The sequence below is a fragment of the Dermacentor variabilis genome, chromosome 8, assembly GCF_050947875.1.
Source record: "Dermacentor variabilis isolate Ectoservices chromosome 8, ASM5094787v1, whole genome shotgun sequence".
Taxonomy (NCBI): Eukaryota; Metazoa; Arthropoda; class Arachnida; order Ixodida; family Ixodidae; genus Dermacentor; species Dermacentor variabilis.
In genome coordinates, this window is record NC_134575.1 from 164533861 (window position 1) to 164549849 (window position 15989).

Consider the following 15989-nt stretch of genomic DNA (forward strand, 5'->3'; position numbering starts at 1 on the left):
TTACTGTGCGTTGCGGCTGACTCTTCCAGTCTATATTACGGTAGTTAAAGTCGACAAACGGAATGATGTGTGCCCTTGGATGTTTAAAACTAGTGGATTTAGGATACTGTGAAGTTCGCGCGGGAAGTCCGGAGTACTCCGTTTGGGCCAACAACAATCTGCCACCGAGTTGGATTGGAAGTGCGATTTAAAACAAAGAGCCTGGTTCCTGAGGATGTCATATATCGGCACTATTGTGTTAGAAAAATTTAGCAAAAACTGTCAAGTTTATTCTCATTCTCAATAGTTTTCGGCAAACAGTACGAGGCCTTGACGTACTGAGGATACATGCCCTTCAGAAAAAAAAATGATGACTAGTAAAGCAATATTTACGCAAAAGGAACGAGCCTTTTGACGGAGTGCTAAAGTTGTTATTTAGTCAAAAGCTAGAAGAATATATGTTAACGGTGTACTTAAAATATTCTTTATACAAAAACAAGAAGGAAGTGTTTTACTGGTGTATTTAACATATTTTTTATACAAACGAAACAAGGAAGTCTTAACAACGTGTTGAAAATATTCTTTATGGAAAAGTAAGAAAGAAATATTTTGACAGTGAATGAACAAATGTTACTAGAATGTAAACGTAAATGACTGTCAGTAAAGTAAATAGAAAGTTGGCAGAAGTTTTAAACAATGTTAATCGGCATTTTTGCAAGGGTAGTCGCATATGACTGGTTTAAGCCATCCCGAATGCAATGTTTCCTCATAGAATGCTTGCCACTCTTAATGCTGTTTCTGCATAATGGAGAGAATATTGCTGTGAAATTGTTCAGCTTTTCTCCTACTTGTGATCCATTCTTCTGTAGCTAGGACTGTTCTTTCTTAGAATACGCTCGCTGTACTAGGTTTCTTGCTCGTTGTTAGAAATATTTCAGTTATATAATACGGAAGCGAAACTAAATTTACTAAATTTACTGCACAGGACGACAACAATGGTAACATTGGGGCCTGGTGTATTGTTAATAACAATCGATCTCAAGAGATCAGTATTGTCACGTTGTATTGACGGCTATTTCCAAAAGCAAAACTGTGAATGATGAAATTCACTATTTATTGGGCGAAGTTGTGCCCTTAAATGAAAGTAGCAGTCAAACCGCAATGATAGCGGCAAATGCAATTGGCGATCGTAAAAATCTGCTCTGCGGGTCAAGCACGCCGGCTTTTATACATTACTCGACGAACCCTTCAGCGTAACTAGTGGTGCCCGCGTGTGTTCTAGAAACTGCTGCACAATTCACCTCGCGCGCACACACGTACATAGGGTTCGGTTGCAACACACTACCGATAGAACCATCAATAACATTCGAGAACCTTCCGATACATGCAGGCGCGTCGCGCTCCTAGCAATAATGGCTACATCTGTTAGCCGGTGTAAAGAGGTCAACGGAAAAAGATAAACAAAGACGTGTATCCATACACACCTCTTAATGAGTATCATTCCGATGCTGCAAACATAAACGCGAAGAACAGCATCCGTAGTAAAGAATAGAAACAACAAAGCAACAAAGAAACAAAGTCACAAACTTCGTCAGCGGGTGTAGAAAGCCTTAATATTGCGACGTAGATTGAAGACAGAGTCTTCCAACATAGACGCTTCTTTTTAATGGCGGGCCAGAAGAAAAGCGTGCAGCTTACGCGCTTCATCGTCTTTCATGGCCCCGACCTTTGCGCGCGCCGTCCTGCGGTGTGGGAGCCCCTTATCATTGTATCAATTGCCCCCCATGCGAAGAGCGACCGGCGCGGTCGTGTCAAAAAGTGCTTTCAGCGATGTCAGAAACGGAGCTCCTCAGGTGCATATAGGCGTTCACGTACGCGCATAGTATGGTTTCATGCGCACTACATGAACAACTTCAGCGCGAGGACGGCAACGGAGCGAACCGGGGTCAGAACTGCAGGGGTGACTTCGTAGGTCACGCCACTGAGGCGGCGTGTAACCTTATAGGGACCGAAATACAGGCGGATCAACTTTTCCGAGAGTCCACGGCGACGGATCGGCGTTCAGACCCACACGCAGGCGCCGGTATTGTAATGGATGTTGCGTCGACCCTGGTTGTATCGAAGGGTGCAGGTATGCTGTGGCTCCGGATAGGATGCAGAGCAAGCTGGCATGCCTCTTCGACTCTTTGTACGAACTCTTCCATGTGTTCGCTAGTCGGGCTATTAACTGCCAGAGGAAGCATGGCGTAAAATGCTCACGTGACGTGGCGCCAGTATACAAGTTCGAAGGGCATAAACTGTGCAGTCTCCGGTAAGGCAGTGTTATACGCGAAGCTCACATTGGGTAAAATCTCTTCCCACGTCTTGTGCTCTACCTCGACATACACGGAGAGCATATCAGCCAACGTTTTGTTCAGTTGTTCCTCTAATCCATTGGTTTGAGGGTGATACGCAGTGCTCTTGCGGTGAGAGCTATGCGTCAGCTGGAGAACGTCCTGAAGAAGTTCCGCTGTAAATGCTGTAACGCGATCAGTGATGAGAACAGACGGTGCACCATTGTCTTAAGACGATGTGGCGTACAAACAACTCGGCCAGTTCATATGAATTTGCTTACGGAATAGCTTCGGTTTCGGCGTACCGGGTTAAGTAGTCGGTAGCGACCACCATCCATCTGTTGCGCGAAAAGGTCACTGAGAAGGGCCCAAGTAGATCCATTTCTATTTCTTCGGACGGTGCTTGAGGAGGGTCCACAGTGTGGAGAAAGCCAGCCGGTTTAACTGGGGCTTTCTTGCGGCGCTGACAATCGCAGCACGTCTTCACGTACCGTTGCACGGAAGAATAAAGCCGGGGCCAGTAATGCTTCTGTCGTATCCTTACTAATGTCTTAGCGAATCCCAGGTATGCCGCGCATGGCTCATCATGGCAAGCTTGCAAAATGTCTTGGCGCAGCGCCGACAGCACGACAAGGAGGTACGTATTGGGACACTTCCGCAGTTTTTCGTGTAAAGGTAGTTGTCGTGTAAGTAGTACGACGATAAGCCGCGCGCGAGCGAGCAGGGTAAAACACCTTCAACTCCTTGAAGGTGCTCGATCAGCAGCAGCAGCTCAGGGTCGGCGCGCTGGTGCTCAGCCGTCTTAATGGCGTCGATAACGCCGACAAATGGCAAGCCATGGTTAAGGTCCGTTCAGGATTAGGGAGTGAGGCGCATGACAAACAGTCAGCGTCACTGTGGTTCCTTCCAGATCGGTAGACAACTGTAATGTCGTACTCTTGTAAGTGCAGGCTCCAACGGGCTAGTCTGCCTGAAGGATCCTTGAGGTTGGCAAACCGGCACAGGGTGTGGTGATCGCTGACAGCCTTAAAAGGTCTAGCATAAAGGTAGGGTCAGAATTTACTAATTGCTCACACAACCGCTAAGCATTATTTTTCAGTGGTTGAATAGTTTTTCTCAGCCTTGGTGTGACTGCGGCTTGCATAAGCATTGGTGTGTTCCGCACCAGCTTGCTACTGCACAAGAACTACCCCGAGACCCGCATTGCTGGCGTCAGTATGAATTTCAGTGTCAGCGTCTTGGTCGAAATGAGCAAGTATTGAGGCCTCTTGCAAACACTTGCGCAATTAAATGAATGACTGCTGCTGCTTGTCCGCCGAAATGAAAGGCACATCGTCGCGTATAAGCCCTGTCAGAGCCTCAGCAATTCTCGACAATACCTCGGTGAAGCGCCCATAGTATGTGCACAAACAAAGGAAGCGTTGGACAGCCTTCTTGTCTGTGGTTGGTGAAAACTCGGTGACGGCAGCTAACTTGTCGGGGTCTGGTCGAACGCATTGAGGACCAAAGATATGGCCAAGAAGTTTGAGCTCTGGGAACCCGAAGTAGCAGTTTTCAGGCTTCATGGCAAGGCTGGCAGTGCGGATCGCAGTGAAGACACTCTCGAGTGGTGCGAGATATTCGTCAAACGTGCTCGAGAACACAACGACGTCGTCCAAGTATACGAGGCAGGTTTGCCATTGGAGTTCACCAAGCACGGAATCCATCATCCGCTCAAAGGTGGCAAGTGCGAGACAGAGACCGAAGGGAAGAACTTTCAACTCATACAGCCCGTCAGGTGTCACAAACGCTGTTTTTTTCCCAATCCTGTTCATCAACCTCGGTTTGCCAATACCATGATTTAAGATCCAGCGAAGAAAAAAACGGCGTGTTGTAGACGATCCAATGCGTCGTCGAGGCGTGGCAATGGATAAACGTCGCGCTTGGTGAGACGGGTCAATTTTCTCTAATCTACACAGAAGCGTAGTGTGTTGTCTTTCTTTCTAACACTACAGGGGAGGCCCACGGGCTTGTGGACGGTTAGATCACATCGTCTTGGAGTACACCCTTCACCTGATGCTTGATCGCTTCCCTTTCCACTGGAGACACTCTGAAAGGATGCTGACGAACAGGACGTGTGGACTCGTCCGTAATAATGCGGTGCTTTCTGATGGACGTGCGCCGCACTTTGGATGACGTTGAAAAGCAGTCCGCGAATTCATTGACCAGACTCAGTAGACCGTCTTTCTGATGGACTGGCACCGCGGCGTTAACATGAATCCGTTCTTTTAGGCTGGGTAACTCAGATTGCCGAGACGATGCGGTTTCCAATGTGGCAATGTCAGTAACATTATTTATTTCGTGAAGAAATGCAATTGTCGTTCCTCGCTGTACATGCCATTACTCGTTGCTAAAGCTTGTTAGGAAAATGACTGAACATTTGTTTCGCACCTAAAGAAGCCCTCTGGCTATGCAAATGTTGCGCTCAAGAAGCAGGGGCTTGTTTGCCTCAGCAATTCTTTGGCGTCGTCCTCCATGTCGCATCAGACAAGGGTAAGCACGCCGCTCTTGGGTGGCAACGTGATGTTATCGTCAGCTACGCGAAGCGCGATGTCACGGTCGTTGTCGTTACTGTTCGCTTTGGCTTGCGTAGTAGCGAAGCTGACTCTAGACTCCTGCAAGCCAATTATGGCACCATTCGCTTGAAGGAAATCTATGCCAAGTATAAGGTCCTTTGAACACTCAGGAAAAATGACGAGGTCGCCGATGTACGTGAAGCCCCGAATGTTGACTCGTGCCGCGCACCGGCCTATTGGAGTTATGAGGTGCCCTCCTGCAGTACGAATTTGAGTTCCGGTCCATTGCGTCAAAACTTTCAGTATACGCGCGAGATTATGGCTCATAACAGAGGTGTCCGCACCCGTGTCGATTAACGCCGTGACTTCGTGTTCATCTATGGTAACCGGTAGGTCGCTGCATAGTGACACCGAACTACACTGCTTTCTCTGCGTCTCAATTAACTTATATCATGGTCGTCGTAGTGGAAAATCTTCAGCGTTCGCAACGTCAGCTACCTCACCTCCGCATGTCAGTGGACTCAGTTTTCCCGGGAGGCAGAGCTGGATGAGCGACGCCTTGTTGCTCTTGGAGTGAAGAGGGGGCTGCAAGACCTGTTTGGGGCTGGTGACGGTGACCAGGATTCACCAAATCGTGGGGAAAACGAGGTTCTGGCGTCCGCGAGGTATGCTTCAATCTGCAGGAGGCGTTCACCATTGCGCGGGCATGGCAGATTCAGTGAAAATACACGGAGCCCAGCTCGGCGGTAACGACACGCCCGGTAGAGGAGATCGGCTTCACCGCAATGAGGACACAAGGGCCTCCGGTCTGCAGTGTGCGATACGTCGCTCTTGCGGGGTGGGGGTGTTTCAGCCATGAATGGCCTGCGGTGAGGCCTGAAGTCGCCAGTTGCTTGTTCAACGGCGCGCACACCATGAAACTCCGGGAAGTCGCTCACATCGCGAAAAACCAGCGATAACGAACTTCGCGCAGCTTCCGCATACGACATGCGATGTTGTGGCTGCCGTACCTCTTGCTGTGATGTTTCGCTTCGCTCCGGGACTTGCACTGTCTGCCTGATTTCCTCCCAGACGACTTCAGCCAGAGCGAGTCACTGTACCGATGCCGGAGCCACCTGGAGCTTTTGGAGCTCTTCGCGAACAACAAGCATAATGAGCTCCCGCAAGGTGTCTGTATCGTCCAGGGGTATAGAGAGACGGTCAAGCGATAGTGTCGACACGTTGCGTTGTGCTGCCTTCCTCGCTGCTGCGTTGCCTTTTCCATTGATATGGCTTCCGCGAGGAACACTGCAACGACCTTTGGTGGGTTGCGTATTAGGGCACTGAACAACTCTTGCTTGACACCGCGCATCAAGTTCCTGAGGTTCTTTTCTTCCGGCATGGACGGATCGTCGCGTCGGAAAAGTCGGCACATATCTTCGACAAACATTGCGACGCTTTCGTTCAGTCTCTGTACTCTCGCCAGAATTGCAGATTCAGCTCACTCCTTGCGATCAAGGCTGGCGTACGTGGGGATTAGCTGCCGTTGGAATTCGTCCTATCTCAATAGGGCCGCTTCACGGTTCTCAAACCATCTCCGCGCATAGACCCCGATGGCAAAGTAGGCGTTGCGTAGCTTGCGCTCTGGAGTCCAGCCGTTGAATTCGGCGACACGCTCAAATTGATCGAGCCAGTCCTCTACATCCTCGAATGTGTCCCCATGGAAGGACGTTGGGATTCAAGGCTGGTTGAGGACGACCTCGGTCGGCGCGCTTGAGGAAGAAGACGCAACCGATGTACTCATCATTCTAACTCTATTGGGTAGAGGCTCGTGCTCAAGTGGCAGTCCTTGAAGTCGACGGCTTGTCCTTACATAAAAAGGAGTCAGCTCGACCGGACTTCGTACTGGGCTTGTAGACGGTGTTCGATCTGGGAGTGGTAGCATGTAACCCGCACCTCCACCAGAAAAATGTAACGTAGATTGAAGAAGGAGTCTTGCAAAATAGACGCTTCTCTTTAATGGCGAGCCAGAAGAAGAGCGTGCAGCTTATGCGCCGCCGTCTTGCGGTGCGGGAGCCCCACATCATTGTGTCAATATGCACATGCGTGGCACTGCTGTCATTGAAAAATGCCGTCTGTGACTACCTCAATGACCGTGCGCCAATACATCGGAGATGTCGTAAGGTCCCGAATAGCATCGAAAAAGTTTGACACTCAGTACTCGTCGGCGTATGCGGGTCCAAGCTCAGATGCAATAGCCGGGTCAGTACTCCACGTGGCGTTTAAGATTGTAGTGCCGACTTTCCAGCCTTTGCTGGTTCTTGATGCGCAGGCGGGTGAGCCGTTGGGCTTCTTACGAACGCTGGAGATAGGCCGTGACGTCGAAGTAGTATTCGTCAGTGACGTGCGGTAGCATGGCGTCTAGCGTCGTCGCCAGCTTCCTGCCGTAAACGAGCTTGAATGGCGTCATGTGCGTTGTTTCTTGCACCGCCGTGTTGTAACTAAAAATTGCAAGTAGCTCTTCGGCTCCTGTTTCTGCGGTGAGCGTCGGTGTCGATGGCGTAACAGAGCGAACAAGCCCAGCGAAAGACGAAAGGGCGAACGCGGAGTCAGAGATGAAAGGTCGCGATCTGCGAATGGCTGAGACCAATGAGAGCATCCCCTTTAATGACGTGCGCGCAGGAAAGTGGTTTCATGCGGACTCATAGGACCGTTTGATGCGTACACGTATCTGGTTTTAGCCGTACCACTTGTTTCGTACTTTCGTCTGCTCACGTCGGCTGTTGTTTGGTTTGCTTGGTTCGGACTCGTTCGCTCTTCTTTCAATTGTCACGGTATGCAATTTTTTTGTAATCTGATTGTATGTGCGTCGCGAATTGTGTAGTGCTTTCCGAAAGCCGCGCTGCACCAGCGATTGCACTGGAAGCCATGATGGATCATGTAAAAGAGCCGACGCGCCTGACTAGCAGATCATATTTTCGATGACTGCCTACTCTGCTACCAGCAGACAAATGTCTTGCATCAGTTTATCGCGAAATGAAAACACGTATAGAGCTTATTCGCATTAAGGTGTATTGTAATCGTCGGTGATTTCTTTCTCCTCGGACATTTCCGGTTCCACTGACGGAAAAGAGATGTTATCTCTTCCGTGAAGATGCCGATGTTCTCAATTGGCGGTTGTCCTTGCGTTTCGAACAGAGCTTGCGCTCGAACTTTGCGCACGACGCTCGTGAAGGTCTCTAGGAAGCTGCGGCGAAACAGGTCTCACGTTCTTAAGGTGGTTTCTCGATTCCCGAACTACGTCCTAACGGCGTCTTCCAATGAGACGAAGTATGACGCAGCTTGTCGTCGATGTTCCAGTTGGTAAATGCAGCGACCCTTTCATACGTCTGCAGTCAGCTTTAAGGTTCCTCATGTGTTGATCTGCGGATTGTTGGTGGCTGCAGGGGTGCTGGAACACGATCGGTGTAGGTGGCACTAGGGCTGTCGTGGCCCTGCACTTCTTGGTCCTCTCGGGCAGACATCCGTGTACTCTGAAGGCTGGTTTCGTAGTCTGGGGCTGACTTGTTGGTGCGGGACGAAGTTGGTGTTGTCTTCGCATTTCAGAAGTTTCACCGCATTGAGTGACAGTCCGGTACATGAACGCTAAACACCTCCACCAAATGTCACGTTATAGTGACCACCAAGAACACAGCAACAAAAGTGTGAATGACGAAGTTAACACTTTATGGGCGAACTTGTACCTCTAAAATCTAGTGACATTTAAAGGACAATGATAGCGGCGAACATAGTTGGCGATCGTGGAAATGTGGCGTGCGGTTGAAGCGTAGCGGATGTAATGCACGACTCGGCGAAGTTTCGAACGTAATCGCTGGTGTCAGCGCACCTTGCAGAAAATACTAACATCTAGTAAACAATTTGCGTAGCGCATACAATCAGATTGCACAAGGTTCGGTGACAGCAGACAACGGATAGAACCATGGCTAACATTCGAGAAACTTCCGACAAATGCAGTTGCGTTCTGCACCGAGCGATGCAGTTTAACATTTGTTAGCTGGTAAAAAGCGGTTACCTGTGAAAAATGAGCTAGTATGCCTGTCAATATACAATAACGATAAACAAGTCACATAAAGAAACTGTCAATCATATTTATTGAAGAGTTAGAAAATGCTTTGACTCCCATCGACTCGACAGCTTTTAGGTGCATCATTCACTAAGCATGTGTCATGAATTCAACTCAAGATCTCCATTTTATCCAGTAACTTGTTATAGATGGTGCGTGCTTGTGCGACAGGACGGCGTGTCAACGCTCTGTAAAAAAAAACGAAAGTACGGAGAAGTGCTGAAACTGATGCTTATTGCGTACGTAGTCTACGGCTGTCCTTCCTTCAGAAGGAGACGCACCTGCGTGCTATAGAACGTCAGCAGCTTTCTTTACAAAAAGTAAGAACGACTACCGTGTCAGTCCAAGGTGTCTACGACGAAAGAGCGTCGCATGGGACCTGTGACATGTCTTCGATTACCTTTCGTACAGTTGGTGGTATGGGATGCCGCGTAATATTAGTGTCAGCCTGTAATTTTAGCATTCAATGTAATTTCAGACACTGTCATTTACGTTGAGGATTAAGCGAAATCTCAGGTACGATTCACAATTTGATGACTTCCCTCGAGTACGATATCCGCTATCAGTGGCCCCTAAATTGTTGACGACTAATTAGGCCAAAGTGGTCTCCTTACGGCAATGATTCTTCAAGAAATCATTACAATTTAAATACATCTGTATCGCGTTAGCGTAATATAATTTTTTTAGTCAGTCTTCCTACAATTGCGACGAAAGGCATACAGTGTTACGTACTGACGAATTGCAAAAATGCCAAATTCATCGTTTGTACTTTTTCATTCAACGTACTGCTATAGCAATGGGCGCCATAAAATACTGAGTTGTGAAACCGAGATAGTTGGTAAAGCAACATCTTTGAATGAAACAGCGCAACGGACGAAATACGACGAGTCACCAATTGCAAACATAGAACTCTTTGTTCCCCGCGATGCTCAGTCTGTCGCGCTGCTTAGATTAAAGATGCCATAATGTGTTGCAGCACTGATCGAGCGCAGAACTGGAGCAAAAATGAGACAAACTGAGAATAGCACCTTAATCTTAGATAGAACAGGCTGTCAAAACAAGTGGCGCGGTGTCATTAACGTCTGACCCACCCTTGGTTCCCTCCCTGTCAGATGAAGATTATTCAAGCAACGAAGCATTCACGAGCGTCTGTGACGTTTAAATTAAGCGGCTGTCAACGACGAAGCCACGCGCGACGTCCCTGTGCGTTCTCCCCTTGCGGACAGGCTGGCGTGGATAGAGTCGTCAGGCATGGGACTCTCAGAAACCAATCGATGAGCGGGGCACGCAGAACTTTCAGTTTCGCATGAACACTAGGTGACAGTGGGTACTGCTGGAAGCTACAGAAAAGTTTCGGTCCCTGGAGAATTTTATGCTTACCTAGTAGTGACAGTGAAGAAACGGAGAGTAGCAACAGTGTGAGTAGTTTGACGCTTAAATGCGCGAGTTTGTGTACATAAAATCAAGTTGCACCCAACGAACGACACCACCGAGCAAAGTCGTCGGTCATGGAAATCTGATGTAGGGATAAAACACGTCGAGTGGCTCATCGTACATGACTCGGCGTACATTTAGTTTAGGGACTCGCGTGAGCTCATGAATTTCCACAGCTGTTTGCTTTACGCATGCTATGTGGTTAGACAAAAATCCCCTAAAAAATGGGCGATAACAGCCCACAACGTTCTTATACAGGAAGGTGCGTCTTGCGCTGTTTGTAACTTAGTAATATTTGTTTGTAGTAATATTTGTTAGCCGGTGAGAACCGGGCACCAGAATACATCAAAAATATGCATGTGTCAATAAAGAGTCATTATGCTTCTCAGCCAGAGTAGGCAAATGCAGAAACTGAGGCTGATAAAGTTGAAGTATTCAGATGTGTGAATCAGAAGCGCCCAATAGCTGAGAAACAATTCCGCATTTGAAAAATTAAGATTTTTCTCATTTGCACGATGCATACTACGGCACTGCTTCGTAATCACACACACTAATGTTTTCAGCTTTACGCGCAACTAATCAGCAAATGATAAAGTGGCGGGAAGATGCAAAGTGTCTGACCATACATGTGGAACTGTGTGTGGAACATTCCTGCTATACATGGTATACGCTTCACACAAACAGTGTGCCCGTACACGGGCTGTATCGAGCTGTGGACGTTGGATTACCCCCAGTTTCGGTGCTGCACATTACTGCAAATAACTGTTATATGTACAGCCTATCTCAGTACGGTCACGCTCAAGCGCATCGCCAGCGACAACTAATAAAATTTTTCATTGAATAATCAACTGGCATAGTTGGTTGATGTTCATTCTTCTTTACGGAGACGTGCTGAATTGAATATGTTACAAGAAGAGACAAAATGGAAACACAAATTGACAGAAGGTCGTTGTCCGTCAACTCGTGTTTTCATTTTTGTCTCTTCATGTACTGAACTTTTGGCTAAGAGCTTTTGTTCAAAGAAAAAGAAAATGTTCTGCAGTTAGGTTTCAATGAAGAGCCCGAAACGGTGAAACTGCCTCATTAAAATATTGCTTCAGTTATTTGGTTCATTGGCTCAAAGTAAAGGTAACATCCGAAGGGGCAAGTGTCTTCGCCCTTGTAGGAAATTAGGTCTGTATCGTCTGGATTCTGCATTAAAACCTGCTCAATGTCGCCTTTTGGTACCCTCCTAGAATGTTCAAAGCAAAAGAAATGACGGACATAAAAGTGGCAACCTTTAGCAATGTGACATAGCTAGCCGTACAAATGCAATTATGCCTCTTAACTCTATTTGTTTTACTGTGTATACTCAGATATGTTATGCATCAGAATAAAACTTGACAAAGCTCTTTGAATTATTACTATGCGCATTTTACAAGATGCATTGAATAAAATAGGGACTTCAGCCAGTTTGTCAAAGTTCGACTGGTGAACGCAATAGAAAACCCCAATGTACGGTAGGATAGATGTGTGGCTGGGGAAAGAGCTACAAAGACAATAGGGGACTATGAAGGGTAATTCATTATTGGAACAAAATATATTTACAGGGTGACCCAAATACAATGTACACAGATTTAAAAATATAAAAATGCCTTGTAGCTGGATAGAACCAGGTTAATGTTGTTTGCCGTCGCTTGGAGACACTAAGATTATTTTTTTCATGCCGCCTAATTCTTTCTTTCTTTCTTTCTTTCTTTCTTTCTTTCTTTCTTTCTTTCTTTCTTTCTTTCTTTCTTTCTTTCTGTCTTTCTTTCTTTCTTTCTCGCTTTGGTTTATTCAAGGAAAATTCGGTACAAAATTGCCTTGGGAGACGCGGTTAAAGTCTGAAGAAATGCCTGACTTGGTCACGCTACCCTGGCAGCACGGCAGCTACAAGATGCAGTTTATTTGGCGAAAGGGAAAAGAAAACAAACACCTAACAATCACATACCTACGCTGCACAGGTCAAAAGAGAAAAACGAGTTGAATATAAAAAGTATTTCAGCTAATTTTAGCCAGAGTTTCAAAATATTCCGATGCACTCTTAGACGATGCGAGCAAATGCATGTTTCTCTCTTTGGATGTAGTGTTTCACGGTATTTTTGTATTTTGCATAATTCGATAATTAGTCAAGTTTAGGTAACCAGCTTCTGAAGCAAATAAGCTAGGGAAAACATTACAATTAGAAACTTGTAGTGCATTCTGCAAAACGTCCGAATAAACAGTTTCTAACAATATATCTATTGAGTATTAGTGTTTTTTAGCTTACTGTGAATGGGGGGCCAGCGAAATAAAAAAAAATACCACGTGACATACCCGCTTGCGCGCCGTGATTGCAGCTCTCCCAAACTGTCCGCGTACAAACGAGCACAGAGTCCAAAAGGGCATGCTACCGCTTAAAAGGTGACAGGGCAGTGACGAGGGCGTTGGCTTTGCGATTTGCGTGAGCGATGTGCATACCTTGCGGCGGTTAGTGATAGCGATAAGCAGACGCACTCTTAGCACACCTTGCTAAATGTTACATTTGTTTGCACGCGGAACGTTTGGGAATAGTGCAATCATGACGCGCAAGCGGGCCTATCAGCTGGTGTTTTTTTTTATTTTGCGGGCATCCATAAATGCTAAAGAACACGAATACTTAATAAAAAGACCGAAACTGTTTACTCGGATGTTTTTCAAACCGCTCTGCAACTTTCTAATTGGAATTTTTTTCCTGGCTTCGTTGCTTCAGAAGTTGGGTAATTATTCTTGACTAACCATCTAATTAGGCAAAATAAAAAGCAGCCTGACACACTACATACAAAAGTGAGCAACATACATTTGGTCGCGCCGTCTTAGAATGCATCGGCAGATTTTTAAACTCCGACTAGAGTTAGTTGAAACACTCTGTAGTAGCCAGTTTGCGCATGAGAGTAGTGACAGTGCTTAACAAAATTTTGAAACACACTCTTGGGCATTTAACAACGATGTAGGTGCATTATGTCAAACAAAAAAAGTACCTCAAGAACTTTAGGGATCGTGGGAGCTTTCATGTTCTTAGCTAGCAGTTTCTCTTGTTATTTTTTAATGCTTTCTATGAACTTCCACACAGCAGTGAATGTAGTATGGTTCCGTATTGATTTAGCGTGATTGGTATTTGTGAAGTTATTCGTTGGTCTGTGTAGTTGGTGTGTGACCAAGGTTTCTATTGATCACCTGCGTACTTCGTACGTGCATTGTTTGGCGTAATATGTATCCAAAAAAGTGACGCATCTATTCAATACTGACGTAGTAGCACCACACATTGTTTGTGTCTGCATAACTGCGTCAGAGGCAATATTTTGAAGCTTTTAAAATATGGTTGCGTGCTTTCGTAGAGTGAACTGTTGGGAATTGCACGTGTTGTGCTTTTGAACATGTAGGAGGGAATTGATGCTTGTGTGCGTCGTTAGGCACACCAAGGGGTGTCAGGGGTGAATGTCAGGGGTATGTCAGGGGTGAATGCACTAGAGCATAGGAAAGATGAAGCTTAACATTCGATGGAACGTAATACCTAGGTCTAGTGAAAATGCCAAATATTCCAGGAAGATGCTTCTTTTTATCATGTGAGTGGGCGTGGACCAAAGAAGATGTTTGTGAAAATGAACTTCTAAAACTTTATTGTTGTCGACTGCTGAATCTGGCTGTCTCGGAAGTACATTGCTCTGTATGCAATGTTTGTTACTCTTTTGGGTTTGAAAAGCGGGTACTTCGTTTTAGGTATATTTAAGTGAAGAATGTTTGCATTCACCCATATATTTAACTTATTCATCCATACGTTATCTCCTTAATACAGTTCACATACCGTTGAACCTGAGGAAAACACGTTTGTGCCATCAGCATAAATTACGAATTTCTTTTGTCCCTCAATATATACAATATTGACACGTGGACTTGTTTATCTTTTTCAGGTGAGCGATTTTCATCGTCTAAGAAATGATATCGCTCAGCGCGATGGGCACCTGCATGTATCGGGAGTTTCTGGAACGTTATCGATGCTTCTATTCGCTGGCTGTTGTCACCGAACCGTGTGTAATCTGATTGCATGTATGCGTGACGCGAATGCTGTAGAACTTTGCGGGAGATACGCGGGCACAAGCGATTATTCGGGAATGTTTGACGGCTGGTGTATGAAAGGGGACGCAGTTGACCAGCAAATCGGATTTCGACGACCGCGGACCGTGTTCGCAGCCATCGCTGTGCTTTTAGTGTAACTTGCTTTTGTGGGCAGAAGTTCGCCCAATAAATCTTAGTTTCATCATTCACAGATTTGCCGCTGTATTATTCACCATCCCCACTACATGACACCTGGCGGTGGTGCTGGTTCGTTCATGTACCGAACACGCCCGCAAAGCCGCGATCCAAGCCCAAAACGCGAGGACAACACCAACGTCGACGAGGACAAGTGAGGTAGCCGCAGGCTACCTCACTTGTCTACGTCGCTTGCCTCAGTTCAAGGTAATGGTATTTCCACTGCGCGCGGCACCTGCAACGTTCCAGCGCGTCATGGTTTTAGCAGGATTAAACTGGCAGACCTGTCTTGTTAACTTGGATGACGTCGTCGTCTTTGCCCGATATTTCAACGATCACCTTCGGCGCCTTAGGACAGTACTAGAGGCTATCAAGTCATAAGGGCTCACTCTGAAGACGGGAAAGTGCCGCTTCGTTTATGATGAGCTTCTGTTCCTAGGCCACGTCATCAGCAAATCTGTGGTCCGCCTCGACTCGCAGAGGACAGCTGATATCGCAAAGTTCCCGCAGCCCATCGACAAGAAGGCAGTGCGTAGATTCATTGGCATGTGTGCCTACCACAGGCGCTTTGTCAAGGACTTTTCACGCATCCTTGAGTCACTGACACATCTAACCAATTGTGATGTCGAGTTTAAGTGGGAAACGCCGCAGGCCGAAGCATTTCAAGAACTCAAGTGACGCATGCAGTAGCCGCCGGTACTTGCGCACTTCAATGAGGACGCCAACGCCGAAACCACACTGACGCCAGTAGCCTAGGCCTCGGTGCGGTCCTATTCCACAGGAAAGACGGACTTGAACAAGTTATAGCTTCCGCTACGCGGTCACTGTCAAAAGCGGAAGGCAATTATTCTACGACCGAAAAGGAATACGTCGCCACAATTTGGGCTACAGCAAAATTGCATCTGTTCTTATATGGCAGGTTATTCAAAGTCGTCAGTGGCCATCACTGGTTGTGTTGGCTAGCAAAGTTAAAGGACCCTTCAGGCCGACTGGTGCGGTGGAGCCTCAAACTGGAAAAATATGACATCACACTAATCTACAAGTGCGGACGAAAACACACTTATCCCGATTGCCTATCACACGCCCCCACTGACCCTCCGCCGCAAGATGACGAGAATGACGACACCTTGCTTGGAATAATAAGCACGGGAGACTTCACTGAACAACAACGAACAGACCTGCCGCTGAAAATCCTCGTAGAGTATTTGGAAGGGAGCACCGACGTTGTCGCTAGGGCATTTAAGCGAAGATTGTCTTCGTTGTCGCATCAAAACAACCTACTAGTAAACCAGAACT